The sequence below is a fragment of the Manis javanica genome, chromosome 2, assembly GCF_040802235.1.
Source record: "Manis javanica isolate MJ-LG chromosome 2, MJ_LKY, whole genome shotgun sequence".
NCBI lineage: Eukaryota > Metazoa > Chordata > Mammalia > Pholidota > Manidae > Manis > Manis javanica.
Window position 1 is genome coordinate 114,785,171 of NC_133157.1, and position 15,800 is coordinate 114,800,970.

A 15,800-nucleotide genomic window follows, 5' to 3' on the forward strand; every position below is an offset into this window, starting at 1 on the left:
TTTAAATTTGATCAAAGAAATGACTTCTTCTTTACAGAGCTCCTTGGGCAACCTTATACGTTAGTATGACAGAACTGTCTAGGTGCTTTCAGGCTACCACTTTTCATTGTTACCAGAACTCTATGACCTATACTACCACCCCCACTTTAAGAGAAACTGAGGCTCAGAATTAGAGTGTAGAAAAGCCAGAACTTAAGCAAAGGCTCTTTTCCCTTACTCTGAATTTCTTAAGCATGTTTGTATTCTCTCTGTCAAATTATCTCACTGTTAATATTATCTTGTGGCCATTGGATGCACACATGTCAAGAGGCTTGATATCTTCATTACAGTATTGGCACTAACTGGACTAATTATGAAAGAAGCACTTACTTTCAACTCCACACACTGAAAATGCACTCATTTTACAGTGAACGTTAACATTTGGGGATCTGTTCCCCTATCCAATCTACCTCCCCACCTCTCTTTGCCCATGCCCTTTCACTGCCCTCAGGCACATGGCCTTGTCCATGCCCTCTCATGGCTCACTGGCACCACTGCTAGATGGTGGGGAAAGGCCTACGTCTCAAACTCTGTATTACTGATCTATTATGGAGAAAAGTTTTATGTGGGAAGAGGCTAAAGTAACTCTCTAAAATAAGGGTTTGATGCTATATGTGAACTATGCCCAATATCAGATATAAGCTTGTGTTGGCTACATTAAAGAAATTTCACATCATTTAAATAATTTAAATAATTAACTGCCAGGATTTCCTGATGCCACTGAGGCCAAGGTGTTCAATACTCTTATTAGTACCTTAATGTAGTGTTGTGGTGGATAAGATCTGTCAAGGGTCCTGGTGCTTTTCCTGCCCACACTGGGTCCTTTCTGCCTATTCTGTACCCTCCTCTTTTACTTTCCTCAAAAACATTCCCTTCTCCTTCCCTTCACTCTCCTGAATCAACATTCCACAGAGGGGTCTTGTTTGCTTCAGAGACTGAGCACCAAGCAATCAGTGCACGTTTTTAAAAACACTTCCTTCCTCTTTTTCAGTGTTGGAAAATTGCGGTCTTTTCAGAAGCCTGGCCCTCTGCTGATCTTCCTTGTGGAAACATCTCTTAGGCCATTTTGGATAGGGAGGTTGATGTACTCCCCAGTTCCCTGAATGCCACAAAGACTCTTCCCCAAACTGCTGGGCCCATCTCTCTGCCTCCTCTGTAAGGTAAGGGGGTGGAGACTATACAAAACTCATTTTCAAAGTAGGTTCTGTACAGCATCAGGCCTTCCCCCAAAGAGGTTTTCTAGTTAAATTAGTTTAAAAAATTACTAAATATACCTCCTTTGAATAATCACCATGCATAAAATCATATTAAAGGTTTTAGAATCTTTAAGCAAATTCTTTTAATCAAGCATTCCCCAAACTTATTTGACCACAAAATCCTTTCTTCTTGAGAAACTTTTGAAAATGCTGCACTAGAGGCACCGTAAGGCTCAGTAGAGTGTAAACATTTTATAATTCTGAATACGATCCAACACTTAATACTTACAAAACACCAGGATGGATTTTTATAAACTACCCATGAAAATTAGTCTCAATATAGCATGGACCAGAATATTCACCTAATAGCAGCTATATTACTTGGTAAACTAAGAGATTTAAATCTAGATTCTTTCCTACTGAAGCAACTCAATTAGTGAAATACTATATCCAGACCTAACTCTCTCTGTGTGTTAGAAAAAATGCTACCAAACACAACCTTAATTTAGGAAGTTCTAAAGCACTTAATGAATGGAAATTAATTACCAATAATCACAGAAATAGACACATTGGGGGGCCAAGTGGTCCTGAATTCACCTGAAGAGTGAATACCTAAAGTCAATAAATTTTTTTTCTGGTTAATTTCCATACTGGGCAATATTCCTACAGATATCAAGGCTCATATATGGAGCATTTGTAAACTTTTGACAAGAAAGGTGGTGACCACACACCACTCTGGAATACTGAGCATGGGGGCTGGGGAGTAGAAGAAAGGGTATTCTCTAGTACTTTCCCATCTGGCTCCAAGAGATTTTCACTAATTCCACTGTCATTTCTTACCGTCTTGCTGCTTACCTGGCAATAGTAGTTTCTCTCATACTCAGAAATCTTTTGTCCTTAAATTTTATAACCCCCAAACTCATTTCTCTTCCTTTCTCTTGTGCCAGTGATTCAGTGTGGGGGGCAGTCTGACATTTAGTCCATAGATAATCATATCTAATAAATTATATCCTCTGGCCTGGAACTTCTTTCAGATACTATATAAACTAGCTTTCTAAATGAGACGTGTTCCCTAAATCTTGTTTAACTAAAATGTAACTCCCAACTTGCAAGATACCCCATAAGATTTCATGTCAAAGTAGTGGATGTTAAGGTAACTTGAAATAAGATTTACAAAAGGCAATGCTTACCAGCTGAAGGGTGAAGGGTGAAGGGTAAGGAAGCATAGGGAAATGATAATGTCAAAAACGTTCTAAACTAGTTGCATAATGACAAGACTGAGGTAAGCTACACCTTTGACCCACCTCGTTCTTTTATTATATCTAAGATTGTATTGGTTTCAACAGCTTACATGAGGTGAGGTATATTTCCACCTTTCTAACTCTCAATATCTTAAAAGTCAGATAAAATGTGCGGGTTAGCTTATCAAGTGAAAACCACGGTACACAGGGCATACCCATGAGAAGATTCATAAGAAACAACATGAGTAAACCAACCTAGCACCTAATTGTTCCTATTAGGTTAAGAAGAAATATTCTCCCTCCCAGGCTTTCAGTAGGAACTGTTATAAAACACCATCTTTAAAAATTATATATATATATATATATATATATATGGCACCAATCTGATTTAAACACCTGAAAATTTTACCTAGTCTACTTAGTTTATAAGATGCACACAGCACAAAAGACAGTAGTAGAAGAAAGTAAAGAAAATACCAGTGGTCTGCATTTTTCAATAAATTAACCTGTGGATGCGGCACATCCTAAAAGAACAACATCTGACAATTCTTTTAAAATTTAAGGTTTGTTAAGTAAAATTACACAACTAGGTATCATGATAAAATTAACACCAAAGTATAATGTGAATCTCAAGCTTTAGTTACTTTTGCTGACCTCCAGGACTAGACTGCTCACCAAAAATCACAGAGGATGTACATTTTATCACTGACTGCTAATAATATGTCTAACTAATCTGACCTGTCAAGCCATTTATCATTTAGCTTTGTGGCACCCATCCCTTTTCACTATGAGAATTGAGATTGTAAAAAAGTTGGAAGACCCCCCGATAGTGACTGGAACTCTTTATCATCTCTTATTTGAAAAACATACACCTGAAAATGGATTTGAGGATTCCTTGAACTAAACTGGTACCCACCCCCTGGAATCTGAAGCCACAAGATGGGACTTCAGTTTAAAACAATCACATAAATACTGAGTCAAAAATACACAGTATTACCACTGTCTATTCAGTACACTGTACTGTTTATTCCTTAAGAGGGATTACCCCTATTTTACTAGTGAAATGGCTTGAAAAGCACAGTATCAGTAATGCACTTATTCTTAAATCTGCTATCGCCGTGACTTGCATCACTAAGCACAGGTGCTGGCACACAGTAGGTACTCATATTTGAGTGAATGAATCATTGACCAACCCTAGGTAAATCATTCAAGTACTCTATATACTTAAAAATTTCCATATATAAAAGTAGGCTCTCTCTGGCCTGCTTTATCAATGTTTGATTTGGCTTGATCAAGGCACTCTGAAACTTTGGCATCAAGGCAATCAGAAAAAAAGATGCTTCCATTTCATGCAAAAATCACACAGACAAAGTATATGTCATGATCACCATGTTCAGGCTCATCTGACTTTCACTGTACATTAAGCATCACTTCTTCAGAAAAAAGTCTCCCGAACCCCAAGTTAGTAACTCTCCTTGAACACTCTATTTTCCCTTTGCGGTACACACAATAGTCGTCATAATATCTGTTTTATTCTTTGTTTAACATTTGTCTTCCTCTCTAGACTTCAGACATCCTGAAGGTGGGAGTCATGTGGGCTTTGGTAACAGACCTTCTGTTTCTTGCACCTGGAAGTACCTGGCACATATGTTTAGTAAATATTTATTCAATAAATATTTGAGAGCAAAAAATCCAGCCAATGGCACTCCTTCAATATACTCAAATAATAAAAGCTTAGATATTAAGGGAAAGAACATGAGGTCATCAAAAGTTGAATGTTCAGAACATCACTCTTCTCTCAACTTGAAACTAAGTTTCTCCCTGGCAGTAACAGTAATAAAAGAAGTAACTGTGCTGTAGGGTATCCGTGTGCCATTTTACAGCTTTCAAAATGCTTTCATCACATATGTGGTCTCATGACTGAAAGTCTTCAAAGAGCTCATACAAAACTCTCTGTGGTTTGACAGGAATGTTTTAAAGCATGGTGACAGGTATATAACACCTATTTATCCTGAGAGATTTTCTAAATGACTTATAGACTTGTCTGGAAATTTTTTTTTAGTGCCCACTGCATAATATTGCCTCTGCAAACTAGATGGAACGAAGCCCCTTTTTTTAAAATTTCAGAGCACTGACATAAATACTGGTTCCAAATCAAGTCTTCAGCCATCTTAGAACATAGTAGCTCTATTTTCTCTAAGGACAAAGAAAGGCAATCTGAAGGTGCTGCATGCCAAAGGGACTTCCTAAGGATTGTTGGTAAATTGAGCTGCACATGGAATGTTCCATTGTGAATGCCCAACACCCTTTCAGAGGTGTGGAAAAGAATAGGAGAAAGACATATTTAAATAAAAAAACTTTAATGCTCTTTGGTGATTAATTTTTTTTTTTTAGTTTTCTATGACGAAAATTCATAAATAGTAAGACCACACAGTGGATCAGAATTCTGGCAAATGTTATAGTAATGGAAGTGCTATAGTTCTAAAAGTCTCTGACAGAACAAAGGGGACACATACAGCTTCCTATTATCTGTGTCTTAATAATCTCATTTTAAAACAATTTCATCTTAGAGGTTATGAACACCTCATACTATAACTTAACTAGCTTATATCTAATCCTACATCATTTTTGGATTCCAACAGGTCAAAACCCAAAAGAAGTTCTGTTTCAAAGCTTTGACACAAGCGAGCAAAATACTTGTCTTTAAAAAATATCTTGTTCTTTCTATCTAAGGAATATGTTTGGAAATATGGGTTTGCAATAACACACTATCTTACATCTCCATCAAAGTTTATGAATGTCAAAGTGTTTGATATACAGTATCTAATCCAATTCACACAATAATCTTGTGGAATAGGCAGACCAAGAATTTTATAAATGGAGAACATGAGGTTCCAAAAGGTTAAGTTTCTTGACCCAGGGTCATAAGTTACAAAATGGAAGAACTAGGGCAAGAAGACTTTCTGATCACTAGACCATTGCTATTTCTAAAGAACTCTACCATTCTGGCCCCTATCAAGCTGTTGTTCACTTTTTATCCCTCACCAAAACAAGCAATAAGATAGCAATATCCATAACTTCAAACATGTAGAATACATAAAGAGAGTGTAAGATATTTCCTTCTAAATAATGATCATAACCCACTACGACACTATATAGTTTCAGGTTTTAGAAACATTATAAAATTATGAGTTGCTATTACTTGGTCTTGTATCAAGCCTGTACAGAGAGCACAACTTTGCATCAGAAAAGGACAATAAGCATGTTTTCTCCCCTTATGAAAGACAAGGGAGTTTCCTGACAAGCATTAGAATCACTAAATTCAAGTTGCTCTACAGTCTAGGGTAAGGTTAGGACTCAAAAGTGGGATAAAACTCAAAGTGTCACCTTTCTTGTTTAGCAGGGCGGGGGTAATGGCAAGAGGGCTCAAGATGAAAGAATGCTGTGAACTATAGAATGTGGGTGAGAGAGGGCTTGTCTTTTTTTAAAACTGAGTGACTCAGTTTTTTAAAGGGAGAAAAGTTGGATTCTTTATGTAAAAATACCTTGAACATCTGTGAATCCTACAATTTTATAGGAAAAAAAATCCATGTTAAATTCTTTAATCTGTTTTCTTGTCTATAATGTACACTGGGCTATTACATCTGCACAACACCTAAGTAAAGATAGAGAAAGGCCTATCAAATAACCTCTGTAGAATATAAGGGTCAAAGCAGGATTTATCTATACAATAGGCCCAACTCTGACCTTTGGTAGCAAACACACTATTCTATAAAGCAGTGGTCTTCAACCCTGGATACATATTAGAATGAGTTTTTAAAAAAATACTGGTGCCCAACCCTGCTCCAGACCAATGAAATCAGAATCTCTTTAAAGTAGCAACTGGCTGGTTCCAGAGTCCAGCTGGAGTTGCAAACCTCTGGGCTAAGCACTTTATAATCCAGTATCAAATGCCCCAACATGACATCATTTTCATATTTTCCTATGAAAGAAATATTCACAGTACCAGGACCAATAACCTCAATCACTAGAAACATCAGAATTTCATAAGCTGAATGAGTTTATTAGTTCGATATAAGCGGACATTCTTTAGTTAGTTACAAATACTACACTTAATGAACACAAATCATTAAAAAAAGCAAAAATTCTTAAACCAGAAAAAAACATTAAAATTCTTTTTGAAAACACAGGAAAACTTTATATAATTATGAATGTGTAACTAGGTAATGCTCATTTAAGTATGGCTTAAGTATTGCACCATATTTTAAAATTTATCTTCAACTAAATAGTTGTATTCTACATTGTAAAATATTTGATTTTTGGAATTTTCCCACAGATATTAGAAAAGGCAAATAAAGAAACCAGAAGTACAAGACACCCTATTATACAGGTATATGAAATCAGTTCAAAGGGGAGTTTCCACTGCTTAGAGGACAAAGGACTTCTTAGAAACATTACTGCAATCATATTGCTCATTTCTTACTCAACACAGTACTACTGAAAAGGATGTTGCTAAGTTCCCACCTTAACTGCCTTATGTGTTGTTCCTGTTACAGCTGGACTCAACAAAGATAAGTTTAGCTTCTGGAAAAAAATGAAATGCCAACCTTCTTTATTTTTAACCTTGCTCTAAAACTCTTTCATATAATCTGATCTTACAAATTTTGCAATAGCTATATATTAGTTAAAGCTGGAGAATGAGTAACTAAACCTGGTCTAAGTTGTATGCTTAAGCAAATATAACAATAAAAACAAGTTCTATGCAATTTTTAGCATTTTATAAAGATCTATTCGTATTCAAAGGAGGCTTACACTAAAAATTTCAAAACAAAAAATATAAGACAATCTAAAACAGATAAAATATCCTAATTAAACCTAGGTGGCCTAGCTGGGAAAATATTTAAGATTTTTATTCTATAAACTTCCTAATTTAGAAGAAATCAATAGCTGCTACAGTAAGGATAAAGGATGATGAAAGGTTAGAGAAGAATTTTGTTTTTGTGTTTCCATTTCTAGGTCAGTGAGTTGTAACCAAATATATCCAGGTAAATGGTATAAACTTACATGACTTATCATAGATTGAACAGCTTTTACATAATGGTTTAGTTCCCAATCCATCATAGCAAATTCAACCATTGCCTTGTCCATACTGTATTCGCTACTCACTTCAGCTGAAAGAAAAAGAAAGCAATTATTGTTTTCCATTTAAAACACCATATCTGGAAAAAGTTACACCAATAAAATATATAGTCTAAATAATATATAGTCTAAAATTCTAAGACTACGCCCAGTAGAAGAAGGCTCAAAGGCAATGTTGTGGGTGGAAAGAAAAGAAGCCTGAGACTCAGGAGTTCCAGGCTGTGCCTTACTTGTGTGATCTTGACCCAGTCCCTAAACATCCCTCAGCCTCAGTTTCCTTATCCGGGAAAGCAGCCTGTCATACATCTGTACACAAACCTCAGAGGATTATTAGAGATCAGATAAGGCAGATTTTCACCTCTAGTAGGTTAGGGTATGTGGACCAATCCTCCTGTTGAAAGCAACTGAAATGACTGGATAAATAGAAAAAAAGGAAAGAAAGAAATCTTAAAAATAAAAGCATGAGAGGAGGTGGAGCCAAGATGGCGGCGTGAGTAGAGCAGTGGAAATTTCCTCCCAAAACCACATATATTTTTGAAAATACAACAAAGACAACTCTTCCTAAAAGAGAGACCAGAAGATACAGGACAACAGCCAGACTACATCCACACCTGCGAGAACCCAGCGCCTCGCAAAGGGGGTAAGATACAAGCCGTGGCCACGCAGGACCCGAGCGCTCCTCACCCCAGCTCCCGGCAGGAGGAGAGGAGTAGGAGCTGGGAGGGAGAGGGAGCCCAGGACTGGTAAACAGCCAGCCCTAGCCATCCGCACCAGACTGCAGACACAGTGCATGTGTGGGGTGCTGAAAATTAGGGAAACAGGACAGTAAGACCTGTGAGTGGGTCTCTGCAGCCGGCACCCTGGGGACAAAGAAAAGCGAGTGCTTTTTGGAAGTCTTAAAGGGACAGGGACGCCACAGCCAGACAGAAGCGTCCCGGGACACTTAGCCCAGCAGCAGGGAACTCCGGACACCCTAAGCCCCTGGATAGCAGGGCAGCTCAGAGGCCCCTCATGGAGATAAACAGCCTCCCGGCCATTTCCCCTCCGATGTGGCTCTGCCATATTGGAGCAGCAGCCCGAGGCAGGCCATGCCCACAGCAACAGCAGAGATAAACTTCATAGTGGCCGGGCAAGAATGAGAAGCCCATCTGTGCGCAGCTGTCCAGCACAAACCACCAAGAAGGGACGTTCTCCCAGCTGTCACTCATGCCAGCTCTGCAAACTATCTATCACCATGAAAAGGCAGAATTTTAGGCAGACAAAGATCACAGAGACAACACCTGAGAAGGCGACAGACCTAACCAATCTTCCTGAAAAAGAATTCAAAATAAAAATCATAAACATGCTGACGGAGATGCAGAGAAATATACAAGAGCTAAGGGATGAAGTCCGGAGGGAGATTACAGATGTCCGGAGGGAGATTACAGAAGTGAAACAAACTCTGGAAGGATTTATAAGCAGAATGGATAAGATGCAAGAGGCCATTTATGGAATAGAAACCAGAGAACAGGAACGCATAGAAGCTGACTCAGCGAGAGATAAAAGGATCTCCAGGAATGAAACAATATTAAGAGAACTGTGTGACCAATCCAAAAGGAACAATATCTGCATTATAGGGGTACCAGAAGAAGAAGAGAGAGAAAAGGGATAGAAAGTGTCTCTGAAGAAATAATTGCTGAGAACTTCCCGAAACTGGGGGAGGAAATAATCAGACCACGGAAGTACACAGAACTCCCAACAGAAAGGACCCAAGGAGGACAACACCAAGACACATAATAATTAAAATGGCAAAGATCAAGGACAAGGACAGAGTTTTAAAGGCAGCTAGAGAGAAAAAGGTTTCCTATAAAGGAAAACCCATCAGGCTATCATCAGACTTCTCAACAGAAACCTTACAGGCCAGAAGAGAATAGCATGATATATTTAATGCAATGAAACAGAAGGGTCTTGAACCAAGCATACTGTATCCAGTACGATTATCATTTAAATATGAAGGAGGGATTAAACAATTCCCAGACAAGCAAAAGTTGAGAGAATTTGCCTCCCATAAACCACCTCTACAGGGTATTCTAGAGGAACTATTCTAGACAGGAGTACTCCTAAGACTAAACAGATGTCATCAGAGAAAATAAAATCACAGCAAAGAAAGCAGACCAACCAAATACTAACGGCAAAAAATAAAATCAACTACCCAGAAAAAGCAGTTAAAGGAAACACAAAAGAGCACAGAATTAAACAACCAACATATAAAGAATGGAGGAGGAGGAATAAGAATGGAGAGAAGAAAAGAATCTTCAGACAGTGTATATAACAGCTCAACAAGTGACCTAAGTTAGGCAGGTGTTGGATGATCAGCTATGGAAGTACATTTTTCTGATAATATTTCTGTCTCTTAAAAAAAAAAAGCAGTTCCTGTGTGGTGGTCTACAATAGGTTCTTCACAATGGTATAAAGGTCATATCAAAGTGTGGGCAAAGGGTTTGTTTGTGTTTATACAGAGGATCAAAGCCTAATTTGGCTGCCTAGAAAATGAATTAAGATACGATTTGAAGAAGAACTTCCAACATCAACATCCTCTGGAAGAGTCATTCCAGAAGATGATCATCAAAAAACTTCAACAAAGATCCTGGCGCTGTTGCAGTTGTAGCTGCATTCATCCCGCCTGTTCCTGGACTTGCCATTGGAATGAAGAAAGAGAAATCTAAGTTGGCCTGTGCATACAGTAAAACAACAAATTGGACTGGATCTATACTGTCGGAACTCAACCAAGAATTAGGAGAAGTGCAAGTTGCAGTGCTCCAAAATCTTGCGACTACAGACTATCTACTGTTAAAAGAACATATGGGATGTGAACAGTTCCCAGAAATGTGTTGTTTTAATTTGTCTGATTTTTCTCAAACTATTCAAATTCAGTTAGACAATATCCATCATATTATTAAGTTTTCAAAAATGCCTAGGGTACCTAACTGGTTTTCTTGGTTTCACTGGATATGGCTGGTAATTTTAGGTCTGCTTTTGTTATGTATCTGTATTCCTATTCTGTTAATGTGTGTATACAATTTAATTGGTAGTTTGTTAAAACCTATACATCCTTATGTTACTCTACAAGAAGATACGTCAAAGAAATAATCAATCTTCCCATGTTTTCTTCCGTCTGCTACTTCTATAGCTTTTCTTCTTCCTTCCTAATTACAGCCCTTTAGTAGAATTTGTGCCTCATATCAAAAATTACCGAGTATCATAATTCTTCCAAGTGGTAAAGATACCTCAAGACAAATGCTGGGCATAGAAGCCACAGGGCATAAATCTGCAAAGAAGTAAAAAGCTAACCTTTTCAGAGAATATTGCTTCTCTCTCACTTACCAACTTTATATTTCCCTGTATGGCCCCGGAAGATGACTGATTAGCCAGAGACGGGTAAGATTCCTCAAGGGAGGAACAACCTAAGACAGGCACAGTCGCAGGGGTCCATCAGGTGAAAAATTGGGGATCAACAGAGGTGAGGCTTAGAACCTCACCACCCCCCCCCTGTTTTGAGAGAAATCTTCTGCATTCGTGGATGTTTTGCTGCCCTTGTCTAGCTTGGATTAATACTTAGTCTATAGGCACAGACTTGATCATCTACTTTACCCTCTTACAGCACTAAACTATATTTTCTACCTTTATCTTGCATCTACCTACCACTTCAGCATTTTATTTAAAATAAATAAATAAGTAAATAAGGGAGAAATGTGGGATTCACATATAAATCAAGTATAAAAATCAAATGAATAATCATATCTGACTTGATTGTTTATAGTTCATGATGTGTAATCAAAACTGAAAGTTTCTCTGTGATATGACTGCCCTTGCACTGTTCACCATGTAAGAACTTGTTTGTTATGCTTTAGAAGATTGGAGACTGTTGATAATAGGCTTGGGGTTGATTAATGATTGTGCATTGACCCCCCTATACTGAATTTTATTGTTGTTAACAACCATTTGATCAATAAATATGAGAGATGCCCTCTCAAAAAATAAAAAATAAAATAAAATAAGTGCATGCAATAAATCCATTATTTTGAACCTAAAAAAAAAAGTCACAAGGCTGAAAAGCACAGCATATGGAATATAGTCAATAATATAATAATTTTGTATAAAATTATAATTTTCTATAAAATTGTAATGATTTTGCGTAAAATGCTAAAACATTCTCACATGAAACTTATTTTGGTTCCTGATACTGAAAAATACTTCTTTGAATATTAAGTATTTTCATAAAGACTAAAAACAAGCCAAAGTTAGGACATTCTCTACAATTTGTTAATTTCGAGAATGGTGTCACTAGATAAATACCTGATATTGAAAGGGTTACAAAATGAATATGCTGTTATCTTTGCTTTTATGAAATTGTTTATTTAATAGTCAGATGAAATTATGCTTTTTCCTATAATATAAATTGAGTATAGTCTGGACTGTGATAGCATAACGTTGGTAAATGGGGCATATATCAGGTGATGGCATACTTTTACTGAGTTCATTTCAAGTGATTTATTTGGTAACATCTGCTTACGAGGATCAGTAATATATTTTGGAAATGCTCTTTGCAAATTATAAATAATGAATAAGTTAGGCCCAAGGACGTACTTTCACCTCTTCCCTAGGTTCTCTGTAGACCTAACTTGATCTGGAGAACAGTTTGACTGCTACCAGCTCCTTTTGTGCATCAACACCATATGATCACAGGAAACAAACCACAGACATGCCAGAACATTCCTGGCAGTCTGTACGTTTTGTTTCACAGATCCTACACTGAAAACAATGCACAAACCTTGAGATTACAAATGATCTTACTAACAATTTAAGAGACTTTCAATTTTTGACTTCCTGCCTGCAGGAAGGAAATGACAGTTGGAAGTGTGGAGAACAGGTGTTAGCCTGGACAGCATGATATCTTCTGCTTACTAAAATAAAAAACACTGCATCAACACTCCTACATGGAAGTCAGTTCTAACCACAAGACTCAGTCTTTCACCACAGACCCAGCTTCAGAAGATCAAATCTGTTTCCTACCAGGAAGTTGTTAAACCCAGCATTAAAGAGCAGACCAAGGGACAGAGTTCTTTGAATCTGTCTTGGACAAATCCAAGAAAAGAATTTGGGAATTTGGTTTGAAAATGTCCCCCTCCATGTCCTTCCAATTACTGGCAATGTAATTGCATGGCAGACTTGTCAGGGGACTTAGGAGGGAAAGAATCAGGATTGGTATAAACAGGTTCCAGCTGAAGGGTAGGTGATTTTACACTCCTTCTCATCTCCCTTTGTCTTTGTCCGCAAGTAATGAGTCTGGTGTTCTCACCTTCAAGTGGCTTAATGTTAGCATAATGGCATTCTTTTTCTTTGCTAAGCTAGTTAGTTGCTCTATCCTTCATGAAGAAACCTTCTTTGCCTCCCAATCTGTTCAAGAATTTAGACAGATGACATTTTAGAAGGGCTGAGGACTCTGAAATAATTGAAGGCTATGCCTTGGAATAGACAAATGCCAGACAGTCCTCTCCAGCCTCCTGCACTAATGGTTAGAATCCACTGTAGAATATGCATTCTTGAGGGCCCACGGAACAGAAAAAGTTGGGAAAGATATTTTAGCGCTGGGACATAGAAAGTCTTTGTGAATGCTTGCAAAGAGGTGTAGTCTTTTCCTGACATGCATCGTGAGATTAAGAACTCTGCAATCCCCATGGGCTTTGTCTTTTCTTTCCTATCTAGAGACCTTAAAGAGCCACCGCTATGGAGGAAGGGGATCTAGGAACTGTAATTGGGACCATGCAAGGCAACTGAAGCTCGTGTGCTGAGTGAACCAACAACTGTGTTGGAACATGTAGTACTTGAGTTCTACTTAAAGGGCGGTGTGAGGGACAGCATTCCCTTGGGGAAAAAATGAGTTAGCTATTAGGAAAGCCCCGCACATTCCCCCTGCTGCCCACCACTCCCATTTGTTCCTTCATGCCTTCCACAAATACGTTTTAAGGGCCTATTATGTGCTAGGCACTGTGCTGAGAAGGGATGATGCAAAGATGGAAGCAGATGTTCTCTGCCTTCCAGGGGCTTTTGGAATTTTAGGGGACCCGCGTGTAAACAGCAGAGGAAAAAGTGCTGCAGGAGCCTTGTGAGTGAATACAGTGTTCAAAGATGTTTTGACATAAATGAGGAAATGCTCAGCTTCTGCTTGGACAAAGAGAGTAAGGAAAGGTTTCACAGAAGAGAAGACGCTGACACAGGGGCCCTAAAGGTACAGGGTACCCTTTCTCACACTCTCCTGTGAGATCAGAAAAGGCAGTCAAATTCATCACAAAATGCCTATCCAAGAAACAGTTATTCAAGGCTTTCCCCTGTCTTCAGCTTGCCTTTTGGCTCTTTCACTGCTCTGTAGTACTGCCATTAAAGGGATACATGGAATGTGCTTAATTTTGTTTCTGCTGAGAAGTGAGGGAAAACAAATTGGTGGAGGGAAAATGAAAAGAGCAGGATGCATAACTTTTTATTGATCTGGAATTACTTTGTTTAATTAACTTTTACTAGTCTAAAATTGTCTTCTAATTTTTATGCTTGTGAAATGCTACAAGCAAGCGAGTAACAAATAAAAGATGAAACCTCCTCCACCCGCAACCACCCATCCTATACCCCCGGGATGGCACTGTTAACAGTTGATGAGTATCATTCTGGATTTTTAATTTATATTTAAATCTACAACTAAAATATTTTAAAATAAAAATGAGACTGTGCCACCCATACTGTTATTCCATAGCATCTGCAACTTGCTTCTCTCTCCTACCCTCTTCCCAACTCACTGTATTGTGAATATTCTTAGAACTATTTTTCAAGGAAAATGTCATTATATGATATAGAGAAGATTGCTTTTTCCGTTCATTATTCTCAAAGCCCTTTTGGTTGCAAAAAACAAAGATCCCATTTTTTAAGAATACATATGACCTGGTAAGTTCAATAACTGAGGGACTGGTCTTTTTAGGTGGGCTTGCATATCTCTGTTCCAGTTGTCTCACTCTCTGGACTGGCTTCCTTATTCTACTAGCTCTTTTATTCCCCCACTCTTTTATTCTCTCACTATTTGGCTTCCAGTTTTTCATCCATCCATCCATCGATTTATTCATCAGAGAGTTAGTGTTGACAACGTGCCAAGGATGGTTCTGGTACATACAGTTTGGGTTGCTCTAATTCTGACTTAAAATCATAGCTTCCTTTAATCCAATTATCAAATTCCTCCCATGTTTTTTAGTTCAAATTCCTAAGGATGAGAAAGTGATTGACCCAGTTTATGCCAGGTCATACTTAGATGGCTGGACCTTCTGTGCCCAGTGCCTGTTCATCCAAATGTGGCTGGAGAAGGGGGATGGAGCCCTGTGGGCAGAAGAGCCCTTCCCAACCTTCCCCTGCCCAACTCACTCCATAAATGTGCATCTGTGTCATCTCCCAACCAGAATGTAAGTCAGTAAGGACAATGTCTCTACTATGATGTGCACACATTAAGTGTTCAGTGAACAATGTTACACAATCATTCATTCCTTACATGGGATTGGGAAAGCTGGGGGCAGAGGTCAAGAATCACAATCTGCCTCCCACTCAAAGCACAGCTTGTTATCAGAGCATTCCATGTGGTGGAGAACAGCAGGTAGCAGCATGTGAGAGTGAACATCACATGAATGTTGTCCTTGAAGGTAAAGGTGAAGAGAGATAAGGAGAAAATTGTAGGTGAAAAATACAAAGTGAATTTCAGTTTTACATGGATATAAAAATTGAGCATTTTAAATTGGAATTACAGACGTGGGTAAGAGTCCTGATCCCTGGAGCCAGTCTGTTTTTCCTCAACAATTGTCTTCAAATGCTCAGGCCACAATTTTTATTAATACACAATGTTTGTAGAAGCAATTATACTACAGCATAGCTGATGACTCAAGGCAAATGGTTAGGAGGTCAGAATATAATTTGTATCTTGTACCTTTTAAATAGATACTTTTTCAGGATGATATAGAGAACTGATGTTGATTATATATTAGAAATGGTTGGTGGCAGAACCATTGCTCAAATGGTTTTCTGACCCATCCTTTCATACTCTTGTCACTGTTCTTCTAAATTTCTCCTTTCATTTGAGAGGACTTCGGTTAAACTTCAGCAGATTTAAAATTTGAGG

General features: G+C 38.1%; 1 protein-coding gene across 1 annotated transcript in view; it reads left to right on the plus strand.

Annotated features, from left to right (window-relative positions):
• The first annotated feature begins 1,060 nt into the window (after window positions 1-1,060).
• The window catches only part of TMEM236 (transmembrane protein 236), a 52,384-nt gene continuing 37,644 nt past the window's right edge, over window positions 1,061-15,800 (plus strand). The window contains exon 1 of the mRNA XM_037000795.2: window positions 1,061-1,199. The gene's annotated coding sequence lies outside the window, so the exon portion shown is untranslated. The remainder of the gene's footprint in view (window positions 1,200-15,800) is intronic.